Below are 14104 nucleotides of genomic sequence, written 5' to 3'. Positions count from 1 at the left end.
AAAAACATTTTAGCTAGTCAGCTTCTGTATACATGAAAGTAAATCTGTAATGTGAAAGTTACAGATTTCTAAGAGGTACACAATTGTTTGTTGAGTAATAATGGCCCATCTATTTTAACATTTAAGATGTGTTAAGAAGAATATGGCACCAATATTGGAGGAAAACTCAACAACCTGTATTATGCAGATGACACGACCTTGTTTGCAGAAAGCAAAGAAGACTTGAATCACTTACTACAGAAGATCAAAAACTATAACCTTCAGTATGAGTTACATCTCAACGTAAAAAAAACAAAACAAAAAAACAAACAAAAAAACCCCCCAAAATTCTCACCACTGAAACAGTAAGCAACATCATGATGGATGGTTAAAAGATTGATGTTGTCAGTCATTTCATTTTACTTGGATCTACAATCTACAGCTATGGTAGCACCAGTCAAGCGATCAAAAGACATGTAGAACTGGGGAAATCTATGTCAAGTACCTCCATAAAATGCTAAAAAGTAAGCATGCCAGTTTAAAAGCTAAGATGTGACTGATTCAGGTACAGTTTTATAATTTATTACCTATGCATCTGAAATTTGCACAATGAATGAGGAAGAGCAAAGAAGAGTCCGTGTTTTTGAACTGTGTTGTTGGAGAAGAGAATCGAATATTCCATCGATTGCCAAAAGAACAAACAAAAAAACAAACATGTCTCAGAAGAAGTACAAGAGTTGTCTTTAGAGGCAAGGATGGTGAAACTTCTTGTCACATGCTTGTAAAGGTGGAGGGTCAGAGAAAGAGAAGAAGACCCTCAACCAGATGGATTGACACAGTGACTGCAACAAGGGGCTTGAGCATGTCAGGGATGATAAAGCTGGTGTAGGACAGACCAAGGTTCAGATCTGTTGTTTAGAGGGTCATTAGGATTTGTAGATGACTAGATGACACTTAACAATAACAAAAGCATGTATTAAGTGCATGTTAAGCATTTTTAAATTTTATTATGCATATATTATGTATATATTAGACATATATTATTACTTATTTTCATTAACTCCCCTTTTATTATTATTACTCCTTTATACATGTGTGAAAATGGAACCTCTGAAAAATTTACTATCCTACCCGAGGACACAAGAAAATGTATGCATGCAGTATAAGAATTTAATGACTGGGCATCAGAATCTGAATTCTTCAGTTGCAGTCACATTAATTATTTACTGTAAGACTTCATCTATATCAATCTCTTGTGCATTTATTTGATTAATGTTTTTATTAAAAACATCAAAAAATGTAAAACTAAAAATTGTAAGCTCCAGGAAGATAGGAATATTTTTCTCCAAAAATGCTCAGTCCTAGCAAACAACCTGGCTCATGCAAGGTGTTCCTAAAACATTTCTTGAACCTGTGAAGATTGCTCAACCTTTTGTGATCAATAAGTTTCTGTCCTGATACATAATCTGTTGTAAGAATAAGACATCTTAGATGTGGAATGTGAACTGTGATCATGAGAAATTACCACCAATTCATAGAACAAATGTGCTTGATTCAGGACATGGCCTTTTCAGTCATTTGCTATGCATCTGAGATCTGGAAAATGAGCAAGAATGACAGAGGAAAAATTGATGCTTTTGAATTATGGTGATGGAGAAGAGTACTGAATATCCATAGACCATGGACTGCCAGAAGAACAAATAGACAGATCTTGAAGAAGGTGCAGCAAGAGTGCTACTTGGAGGCAAAGATGATAAAATTGTCTCACATATTTGGATATGTTACTAGGAGAGGTTATTCCTCGAAAAGAGACATCATGCTTGAAAAGGTGGAGGGTTGGCAAAAGAGAGGAAGACCGTCAACCAGGTTGGTTAGCATGTAACTGTAGCAGTGGACATGAGAGTGTCCCAGATTGTGAGGCTGACATAGATAGTACAGGGTTCAGATCAGCTGTTCATAGGATTGTGGTGAAGTTGCACTTGACTCAAAGGGACCTAACAACAACATAGAACAAAGATGGAATCCTTCAGTGATGTAAATCATTAATTCTCAGTTACTAACTGAAAGTTTGTAGGTACAAATACAAGTATAAGAACTAAAATGTAAGTGAACATCTGGAAGATTTTTCAATCCAAATTGAAAATACAGATTTCAAACAATAAAGGAGTATAAGTGCACTCAGAGAGGACACAGAAGAAAGACCTGAAATCCCTTGTGAAGTTTAGTCTACTCGTACAAATATGAGGTTTACATGTTGTTGTTGTTAGATGCCAACAACTCAAGTATGGCTCATAATGACACTATGATCAACAGATGTAAACCTTGTCCTATCCTGTGCCATCCTTAACCCTCAATGAGGTAGATATAGACACAGGAAAAATGTAGCAATGAGCCCAAATGAGTCAGAGCTGATGAAGATGTGGGTAAACAGCAGTAGAAGTTAATTCAATGGAAAGCCAAAACCAAACAAAAACCAAAACAAACCCAAAAATGGCGTTCACCTTAATTCTTCAGATAAATTTATGGCGTGAGTCTTTGATGGAGAAAGGATATATTAATACACCAAAGAGAAGACAGAGTCTAGGAAACATGTTTTACTAAAAAAATTGTAAATTCTTATCAAGAATATGTAAATCTAATCCTCAAAACCACTTTTCTATGTATTAATTACTGTTACTGTATTAGTATGTCTACCCATGAATTATTGAGTAGAACTCAGGAAGGATGAATTTATGTGGTCACAGCTCGTGGTACTTTTGATCCCAAAATGGCAATAAGAAATCTGGATGCTAGCAGAAAAAGGACAGTAGAAGCAACAGTAGAGTGTATCAACTGATATTTTTCAAAATCATGGTGCTTTTTCTCTTGACTTCTATGAATTAGAGGTTTAAGTTTTCATTTCTCAGGTCAATATTCAAGGAATTATCTTTTTAGACTTTAACTTATATGCTCAATTTTATTTAATTCTCCTTTACATATACTTCTAGTCCATAGAGTAGTCCAGTTGAAAAAGAGTGGATTCTGTCTTTACCACATACCAAGGTCACTTTGATATACTCAGGTATGGTGGATTGTTGCTTCTACATCTATCCATATTTTGTCTAATTCCTCACATCTAGTATTTTTTCTTTCTTTTCGTGTCATTAATATATGCTATGATATCAATCACTGTTCAGTGGCTAATGGGTCCACTTCTGATGTCAGCTAAACAAAACTCTCATTTGCTGCTTAGATGATCTTGAGAGAGTTATTATGAACTTTTCCAAGCTCAGTTCTCTTACCTATAAAATTAACATAGATCAAATTATTTTATAGCATTACTACAAAGCTTAATGAACTTTCATTTGTAAAACATTTAACAGAGTTGCATAAAAATCAATTATATACAGTGTTGAATTAATCTTAATTATTATAATATGTTTACTTTTTCAACTATAGTTTCCTTTTTAATACCAGAAATCCTGATTTTGTTTCTAAATGATCACAAGTGGATGCTTGTTAAAAGTTTTCAGATTTGACTTAATTGGAAGAGGGAGCTGTAGTGGCTTAATGAGTTAGGAGTTGCACTGCCAACTTAAGATGATGAGGAGTTTGAATCCATCAGTTGCTCTGTGGGAGAAACATGGGAAATCTCCTCCCATGCAATAGATAGATTTTAAAAACCTGCTGGAGGTCCAGCTGTGAGTAAGTTCCAATTTAACAGAGCTGAGTGTTTTGATAATTTAAATTGGGGGACAACAGAAATAAAGACATACTTGCTATTGCATATGGTCTTTTGGAGCATCTAAATACATTTAATGTTTTGGGTTATTAACCATAAAGTTGGAGGTTTAAGACCACTCAGAGGTTCCTCAGAAAAAAGATATGGTGATATTAAAAAAAAAAGCAATTATCAAAAACCCTATGGAGCAGTTTTTACTCTGAAACACGTAAAGTCATCGTGAGTTTGAATCACTTTGATGGCAATCGGTTTTGTTTTAGCCAAGTCTAGGTGACACTAGAGGACAAAGTAAGATTGTTTTTCTTACAGTAGTGAGAGGGTAAAGATTGCCTGTTTAAATCTATAAACATAGAGGTTAGTAAATGCTTAAGACATTCATGAAGTAGCAAGTAGATAACAGACTTCATGGTTCTGGCAATCATAAACTAGACGTTGTTGTTGTTGCTGTTATGTGCCGTCGAGTCACCTGCGACTCATAGCGACCCTATGTACAACAGCCCTAAATCCACTCTGTCCTGTGCCAATTGCACTGTCTCTGACACTCCCATCCCAATTATCCCAGTCACTGAATCAATCCACCTCATAGAGGGCCTTCCTCTCCTGCGCCATCCCTCCACCCTCCCAAGCATGATGTCCCTCTCTAAGGACCAGTCTCTCCTCACAACATGTCCAAAGTAAGTTAGACGGAGCCTCAGAATCCTTGCCTCCAAGGAACCACCGGTTTAACCCTTTCCAGGACAAATCTGTTTGTTTTCCTAGCAGTCCATGGTATTCTCAATACTCTTCTCCAGCACCACAGCTCAAAGGCATCAATTCTCCTTCTATCCTCCTTGGTCATTGTCCAACTCTCTGATGCATAACAGGTGATTGCGAAGACCATGACCTGTATCAGACACACCTTAGTCTCCAGAGAGACACCACTGCTCTTCAGCACTTTGGAGAGGTCCCTAACAGCAGACTTACCCATGGCAATGCGCCTTTTAATTTCCTGGCTGCTGGTGCCAAGACTGTTGACTATGGAGCCAAGCAAACTAAAGCTGTGTACAATCTCAATCTCTTCACCATCCATCCTGATGCTGCCAATTGGTCCAGTGGAGAGAATCTTTGTCTTCTTGACATTGAGCCTCAATCCATATTGTAGGCTACAGTCCTTGACCCTCTGCAGCAGGCGCTTCTGGTCCTCCTCAGTTTCAGCAAGCAGGGTTGTGTCATCCACATAATGCAGATTGTTGATAATTCGTCCACCAATCTTGACCCCACATTTCTCCTCATAGATAATCTGTTCTGCATATAGGTTAAAAAGGTATGGAAATAGGATGCATCCCTGGCGTACGCCCTTCCCAATTTTGAACCATGCAGTGTTCCCTTGCTCTGTTCTGACGAATGCCTCCTGGTCCAAGTATAAGTTTTGCATTAGAACGATCAAGTGTTCTGGGATTCCCATTCTTCTCAGAGTCAGCCACAGTTTGTTATGATCTACACAGTCAAATGCCTTTGCATAGTCAATGAAACACAGATAGACATTCCTCTGGTATTCCCTGCTTTCAGGCTAGAAATACTGGAGTATAACTTGGAAGGAAGTGTGGATTCTGTTGAATTCTTTAAGTAAAGCATATTTAAAAGTCTATGAAAAGAAACAGATCATCAGAAAAAGATGACTATACAACAGACAGCTGATTTTAAGTACCTCATAAGGTATGTGAGGTTGAAAAGTAAATGAATAAAAAAGAAAGCTGATAGGACGCGTGTCATGTAGGAAGATCTATAAGCTTACAAATGAAAAGCTAAGAAATTTTCCACCTTATGGTTTTATTTTCTCTGTAAACTGGAAGGAACAATCAATTGGTGAAAATATAAGAATAAATGGGTGAGTTTTGAGGTACATTTGTGACTCTCTTCAGCTGTGCTCGGTTGTTATTGAACAGACACTGAGAAGTGGATGGCTGGGCCATCCAGAGCTGGAGTCTAGAAGGACAGACTATACAGAACATGGAACACTGGGACATGTTAGTGAGATGTATTCTGTGAAATCTGAGCCAAGAGATGTAAGCAAAGGGTAAGACTGTTGGACTGAAGCAAATAAAGTTGTCTGGATGAGTAAAGAATACCGATGGCAGACTGGAGAGCATTATACTAATGAACTAACTCAGTCTCATAAGGACAAATACTATATTGTATAGTATTTTTGTACCGTTATTGTAGAACATGTCTGAGGATCCAAAGTTGGGGGAAGGTGGGAGCAGAGGGGTGAGGATGAGCGAGGAAGGAGGTGGTTAATCATAGGGTAACAAAATTTGATGGGTGGAGGGAGAGGTGGGTAGAGGAAATGGGAAAGATCTGGTGTGAAAAATAATGTATATAAACTTTGTATGTAAACCAGTATAAAATAAAACTTTTATCTTAACTAACTAACTAAAAGAGCACCTATGGTCAAAACATTTGAAAAAAAAGATGTGCTCACTGGTTTCCTCATGGAAGAAGGTCTTCTAGCACAGTGTTCTCATAGGAATGCATCATAAGGGATTCACTATTGCTTGCTTCTGCTCTGGCTGCACATCCTGCTACGACATTCCTCCTCCTGTTGAAGACATCAGTAAGTTTATATTTCATCAGGTATCCTTGGTTTCCTTGGGTGTTCACTTCAGCCCAGACAGTCAGTGTCTGTGCTTTCACTCTGCAGCTAGAGAACCTGATGGTGAACTTCCTACTTACTATCAACGAATCATTTTGTTACCTCTAGGTCTGGTAAGAAGTAAAGATTTCTATATCCTTCTAGGTGGTAAGGAGCAGGTTGTGCCCATGCCTAGAAAGAAAATATCTGTCTGCTGAAAGACATTAACAAAGTCTTGTTATGTTTTCAGTTACGACCTAATTGAGGTGTGGTAATGACTTTCCTAGACTGTTGCATTTGATTTTGTTACAATGTAGGTGAGAACGTCCAAATAGAAGCTTTGGTGACCTAGTAGTAAGAAGTTGAATTACAATCCTGAAGGCATTCAGTTCAAATCCACCAGCTGTTCAGAGATAGAAAGATGGTACATCTCCTCCAATGTGATTAATTGCCTCTGAAAACCCACTGGAAGGTTAGCTGCCAGTTTCATTTCAACAGTACTCAACAACAACAAATCTTTCCATGAAGGGACTGGTTATTTTTACCATCCCACCAGGTTTACATTGAGCAGATCTAGCAGCAGAAATTTTGAAAATCTCACTATATGCAAGAAAGAAGCAGCAAAGAAGATAGCACACATCCTTTGGGGCTAGAAATTCCCACACAAATCAGATAGGGGCCTTCAGCAGAGCACCATTAGCCACAGCAGAGAACCAGAGACACGACATGACACAGAGTGGACATGAGACTACTGCCCTGTGTAGCCAGAGCCAGGGGCCTTTGCAAACATTGCTGGAGAACTTGAGAGGAAGACATCATAATTGTCAGGACAAAAAAGAGTTTTGTAACACTAGCCTAATGTTCCAGGGCTGAAGGTTGAAGGCCCTGTGAACACAGTTCAGGAGCTGTCTTGACTGAGAAATTATATTGTGTTACCAACATGACTTATATATAACCTATTAACTTTTCTAATAAACTCCATCCTAGTGAGCACAGTTCTAAAAGATCTGCAACATATTTTGAACAAAACAGAGCAATAGGATTGCTGTTGGAACTAATAGAAATAGGCCAGGGAGTGTGGAGGACATATGTGATTTCATAGGAATAAATTTCATGCTGTGGATGCGGTTGATGGGGGTAATTCTCCCTTGTGGAGTTAGTAGAGGTCAGACTTAGACTTCCTCATGCTTCTTATACTCTTTTTACATCAATCAACTGGCATATTACTTGTGTTGTTGTTGTGTACCATCGAGTCAGAATGGACCCATAGCCGACCCTCTGTAGGGTTAAAGAGACGGTTAATCGCACGGGAGGAGATTGCTCATCCTTCTCTCGCTGAGCAGCTGGTAGATTCAAACTGCATACCCTCAGGATTGCAGCACAGCTTCTTGACACTAGGCGGCCAGTCCTCCCTGGCATATTGTTGCTGCTGTTATGTGCCTTTGAGTCACCTACAACTCATAGCAACTCTATGCAAAATAGCCCTTTACTTGCTCTATCCTGTGCCAATCTTATTGTCTCTGACATGCCTATTCCCATTTCTCCAGTGACTGAATCAATCCACTTCATCATGGGTCTTCCTATTTTGCGCTGTCTCTCCACCCTCCAAAGCATGACATCCCTCTCCAAGGACTGATCCCACCTTGCAACATGTCCAAAGTATGTCAGACTAAGCTTCAGAATCTTTGTCCCCAAGGAGCAGCCTGGCTTCACCCTCTCCGAGATGAACTTGTTTGTTCTAGCAGTCCATGCTACATTCAGTACTCTTCTCCAGCACCACAGCTCAAAGGCATCAACTCATCTTCTATTATCTCTTGTCATTGTCCAGATTTCTGAAGAATAACAAGTAATTGCAAAGACCATGACTTGTGTTAGGCACACCTTAGTATCCAAACTGACATTTTTGCTCTTCAGTACTTTGGAGAGTTATCTGACAGTAGACTTTTCTAATACAATTAGTCTTTTAATTTTCTGGCTGCTGATACCAAGAGTGTTAATTGTAGTGCGAAGCAAACTGAAGCTGTCAACAATCTCAATCTCTTCACCATCCATCATAATGCTGCCAATTGGCCAGTGGTGAGAATCTTTGTTTTCTTGATGTTGAGCTTCAGTCCATATAGGATCCTGTAGTCCTTGATCTTCTGCATCAAGCGCTTCAGGTCCTCCTCAGTTTTAGCAAGCAGGGTTGTGTCATCTGCATAATGCAGATTGTTGATGAGTCTACCTCCAATCCAGATGCAACATTTCTCCTCATAGAGTTCAGCCTCCTGGATAATGTGTTCTGCATGTAGAATGAAAAGATATGGAGATAGAATACATCCGTGGTGTGTATATTTATATTAGAAAAGAACTCAACGACCTTCACTAAGTGTGATCTTGCCATGACTCCAAAGATGAGCAATCAAGATAGTCTGAAAAAGAAACTTTTGCCCAAGCTTGAGGTATTTGATCATATTCATGATTCACTTTTTATCAAGAAAAAAATATTTTAAAAGCTTAGCATATTTCAAAGGATAAAAACTAGTTTGGTAGATAATGGAGGTTTTAGTGTATATTTTCATTCATAAAAATCCCAGTGTTTTGCTGAAGTGGATGTAGTTTAGAGAGAGTGGTGATATGTTACACAAATTAATGTTTACAAATAAATATTTTTATAAAAACTCATTATGGAGACTTACTATTTAAAGAGCTCCCATAATGTGCAATTTTGTGATGTAATTAGATATACTTTAATTCACTTGTTAAGTGACTGTCTTTTCCTATTTTAGATTATAATAAATCACACATCTTCATGCATATTTCTCCACACATGAGCACTCATGCAGGGCCATTTGACTAAATTGCTATGGAAAAATTATTTACTATACATGTATAAAATAAGACTATCAGCTCAAAAATATCAACAGAAAAAGTTGGAATATGTTTCATTTATTTTGAGAAAAGTTAGAAATTTTTAGATATTTTGTACTTTTGAGAATTTGTTAAACATTTGTAACTACAATAATCTTTATAGTTTAGCTGAAAGTGTGTAAATAACCAAGAAAAACCAGCTCTAATCAACTCTGGTGACCTGGTGGGAAAAAGCGATGATGCAATCCAAAGGCACATGGTTCAAATTCACCAGTTGCTCCACAGGAGAAGGATGGGCAATCTCTTTCTGTGAGATTTACTACCCCCTGAATATCCACTGTAGTGTTAACTAAGAGTGGGTTATGACACAACAGCACACAACAACAACAATCAAGCAATTGAAATTTAAAAATCTATAAGACATATATTCTCAGTGGTGCAGCCCTGGTCTGTCATTTTGCTGTACTGAGGTAACCTGTAGAGGCTGTGATGCTGAACTCTGTGCCATTGGGATGCCAAATGCCGTAACAGTGGACAGTGTTTGATGGAGCTCCCAGATTAAGACATGTTTGGAAGTAGGAGTGGCATACACTTCCTAAACAACAAGTCTCTATAAACTCTATGAACATTGAGAAATGACAATAAGTATAGAAAGACTTCAGGTCATTTGTTCATAGAGTTAATATGAGTCATGCTTGACTTGACAGCAATAAACAACAATTACAACATAAAAGATATAGAACAGGCATTATACAAGTCAGACCTGGATTTAATCACAAGAAGAGCAGAGTAATGAATTCTGGAGTTGTGCATGAAGTTTTGGTGGTCTACTGGTAAAGAGCTGTGCTGCCAGCCAAAAGGCATGTGATTCAAATCCACCAATTGTTTCTGGGGAGAGAGCTGGGCAATCTCTTCTCACAAAATTAACTGCCTCTATGAGAGTCAACTGTGACACTGTAAGAGTAAACTGCCTCTGCCACTGGAGAGTCAACTATGCTTTGGTTTTGACTTGATGGTAAACAACAACAACAAAACAACTGTAATACTGTTCAGAAGAACAAATAAAATGAGTCTTAAATGCAATACCACCAGAATACTCCATAGAAGTGAGATAGAGATATTTTGGGCTCACTCATTTTGCATACATCATTCGAAAATGTCAATCTCTAGAAAAGGATTTAATGGTTGGTAAAGCAGATAGATGTTAAACAAAAATGAGGGAAACCCTCATTGAAATTAATTGATACAATGACCAGAACAATAGGCTCAAACATAGCATTTCTCATGAAGGAGATGCAGGGCCAGGCAAAGCTTCTTTTTGTTACTCATTATATCTCCATGAATCAGAGTTTACTCATGGTAACTTACAACAACGAGTACCTTTTTCTACAAAGTATATAGAAGCTTCCGGTCTAGGCCATTTTCTGTTCCCAAGACTTCACTGCTTAGAGGCACAGAAAGGTATTTTCATTTAATACCTTCTTTTCATTTTATAATTCACACCAATCTCTCCTTGTTCTTATGATTTACTTGTTTTAGGGTTTAGGGATCACAGAGCCCACTCAGCCTGTTCACTTCATAACCTGCAATCCCAAACTGTTTTTGATTCTCAAACAATTCCCTGCTCTTTACAACATCAGAGGTGTCCTCCAAATAATTTTCTCCTCTTAACTTCAATAGTATCCTTTCTACTTTTCATGTGAGTTAGTAGCTAATAAATCAGAGGACAGGAGAGAGAAAGAGAACTTCCTTTACTGCAGACTCTTTTATTTTTATCTTTCATGGGTTTATTTACTGAAGTATGTTTTTACTTTTATATCATTTTCACATTTTTGAAGCTGAAATTGTGAGTTCAGTCTACTTGTTCTTCTTTTGGATATTTTTTCTTTAGGACTATGTGTTATTGAAAGTTGTTTTAATTCTCTGACAACAGTCATAAATTACCTTATTTACCTTGCTTTATACTTATAAGTTCTTGAATGCATATATATTTTTTATCACAAAATAGTGTAGCATTATCAAATATTTACTAAACCCTAATGAAGGCCTGTTTTTTCATATATTTATGTGTATATGATCTAATCACTATTCTAAATCATGAGGTTTACTTGCATGTGCCAATAAGAATCTATTTAGTATCAGGAAGAAAAAAGCTTCACTCAGACTACCTTAAAAATGATGACCTTTATGACCCTATGAAACAAGGTATTAAAGGCAGAGGGTTCAAATCCACCAGCTGCTCTGCTGGTGACACTATCTTCCTGTGTAATTTATAGGTTTCTGAAAATCCCCTGGAGGATCAGTTATGAGATGATTCTGATGTCTTATATACATACACAATAGAAATTTGAAAAAGAATGCGGGGCTTCAGATCTCTTCCTATTTGTCTTCATTCTCTTGGCTCTCCAATTTCTGTGTCTTGGCTCTGTTGTTAGGCTGTGAACGAGATGGCTATAGCAGTTCTAGACATGGCAAATGTCTAGGAGGCAAGGAAAAGGCTTTCTTTATTAAGTTTTCATTTATTGCTTGTCATTGAATTAAATCTAATTTGTACTAATCTCTCATATGTCAAAATAGAACTACATGCTATAGGGCTTGCATATGTAGATCACCAGGACTTTTTTAAAAAAAATAAAAATAATTACACTAGTTTATTTACAAAGTTTAAGTAAATCGTTTTAGAGAACAGAGTCTTTCCATTTTCCTCACTCCCTCATCAAATTTTACGACCCCACAAATAATCCCCTCTTCCCTGTGCATTCTCATCCCTCTGCTTCCCCATTCCTCTTAGATCCTCATACTCACTCTATAACAACAGTTCTACACAAGAAGGAAATAAAAGGCATCCAGATTGGCAAAGAGATGTTTCAACTGTCACTAAATAGAGATGATATGATAGTGTACACAGAGAACCCCATAGATATAACAAAAAATCCCTGTTAGAATTAATAGGTTGCATAGAGAAGTGTACTCGGGGTGGGGGGTGGGGGGAAGGGACGTGGGAATTATACTAATAAAGACATTTTTTTTCTTTTAAAAAAATGCAGAAGGATAACTAGTAAAAAAAAAAGAATTAATAGGGCAATTTAGTAGAGTGGCAGGATATAAGATCAATATCCAAAAATCAATAGGATTCCTGTACAGTAACAAAGAGAACTAAGAGAAGGAAATAAAGAAAGTAATACCATTTCCAATAGCCAGCCACAAATTGAGATACTTGGGAGTGAACCTAACTAGAGATATAAAAGATCTATACAAAGAAAACCACAGAGCATTTCTACAAAACACAATAAAAGACCTAAAGAAATGGAAAAGTGTGCCCTGTTCATGGATAGGAACACTCAATATTGTGAAAGTGACAATCCTACCAAAAGCAATCTATATGTTCAATGCAATCCCAATCCAGATACCACATTCATTTTTCAAGGAGATTGAAAGGGAAATTATAAAATTTATTTGGAAAGGCAAGAGACCCTGAATAAGCAGAACACTTCTGAGAAACAAAAATGAGGTTGGAGATGTAGTACTCCTTGACCTCAAAACCTACTACGTAGCAGTAGTAACCAAAACATGGTACTGGTACAATGACAGACACATTAGACCAATGGAACAGAATTGAGAAGCCAGAAATAGACCTAGCTATCTATAGCTAATTGATATTCAACAAGGAAATCAAAGTTATCAAATGGGGAAATGATAACCTCTTCAACAAATGGTGCTAGCAGAACTGGACTTCCACCTGCAGAAAGCTGGAACAGGATCCACATCTCACACCATACACAAAAATCAGTTCAAGGTGGATCTGAGACCTGGGAGTAAAGCCCAAATCCATAAGGTTCATAAGAGACAAACTGGGATCAAGCTTAGAAGTACTAGTCCAAGCTATAAAGACATTGTCAAATAAACCAGAAGTGCACAATCTGAAAAGGATACAATTGATTCATGGGACCTTCTAAAGATTAAATCCATGTGTGTATCAAAAACTTTTCCCAACAGGGTGAAAAGAAAACCTACCGATTGGGAGCAAACATTTGGTAATACCATCTCAAACAAGAGTCTTATAACAAAATTTTACAGTATACTCCTGGGCTCAACAAGAAAAAGATGGATAATCCAATTACAAAATGGGCAAAAGACATGGAAAGACTTTTCACAGAGGAAGATTTTCAGATGGCACACAGACACATGAAGAAATGCTGCAAATCACTGGCAATAAGAGAGATGCAAATCAAAACCACAATGAGGTACCATCTCACTCTGGTAACAGTGGCAACATTTAGCAAGGCAGCAAGTAAAAAATATTGGAAAAGGAAGTGGCAAGATAAGAACTCTAATACATTGTTTGTGGGATTGTAAAATGGTATAACCATTCTGGAAGGCAGTTTGGTGCTTCCTGATAAAGCTGAATATAAAAATTCCATATGACCCCCATATTCTACTCCTTTGGAATATACACTGAGAAAATGGGAATTGAGGCACTAACAGAGATTTTTACATTAATATTCATAGCAACATTATTCACCATCTCAAGAACATGGAAACAGCCAAAATAGCCAACCACAAATGAATGGATTGAGAATTTATGGTACATTCACATAATACTATGCAGCACACAGAAGCCATGATTTTGTAAATTATTACCTAACTTGGGAGGGACTGGAAAGCGTTATGCTGAGTGAATTAGCTCAGTCCCACAAGGATAAATATTGTATAAAACCACTATTGTAGAATGAGTATAAGGATCCAGGAGGGGTGGTGGGAGAGGTTGGAAGCAGAGGGAGGAGGATGTGCAGGGGAGGGGGAGATTAATCATAGGGTTGTACAATTTGATAAGTGGGGCTGTGAGGGACATTGAAAGAATATGTTCTTGAGAACAATGCATTTAAATTTTGTAAATAAACTAGTAGAACATTTTATAAAAAGAAAGGGATGAAATAAAAAAA

This window comes from Elephantulus edwardii, unplaced genomic scaffold, assembly GCF_000299155.1.
Source record: "Elephantulus edwardii isolate Elephantulus edwardi_28Jun2011 unplaced genomic scaffold, EleEdw1.0 scaffold00008, whole genome shotgun sequence".
Lineage (NCBI taxonomy): Eukaryota > Metazoa > Chordata > Mammalia > Macroscelidea > Macroscelididae > Elephantulus > Elephantulus edwardii.
The sequence above is the reverse complement of the archived record's forward strand: the minus strand, read 5'-3'. Positions refer to the sequence as shown.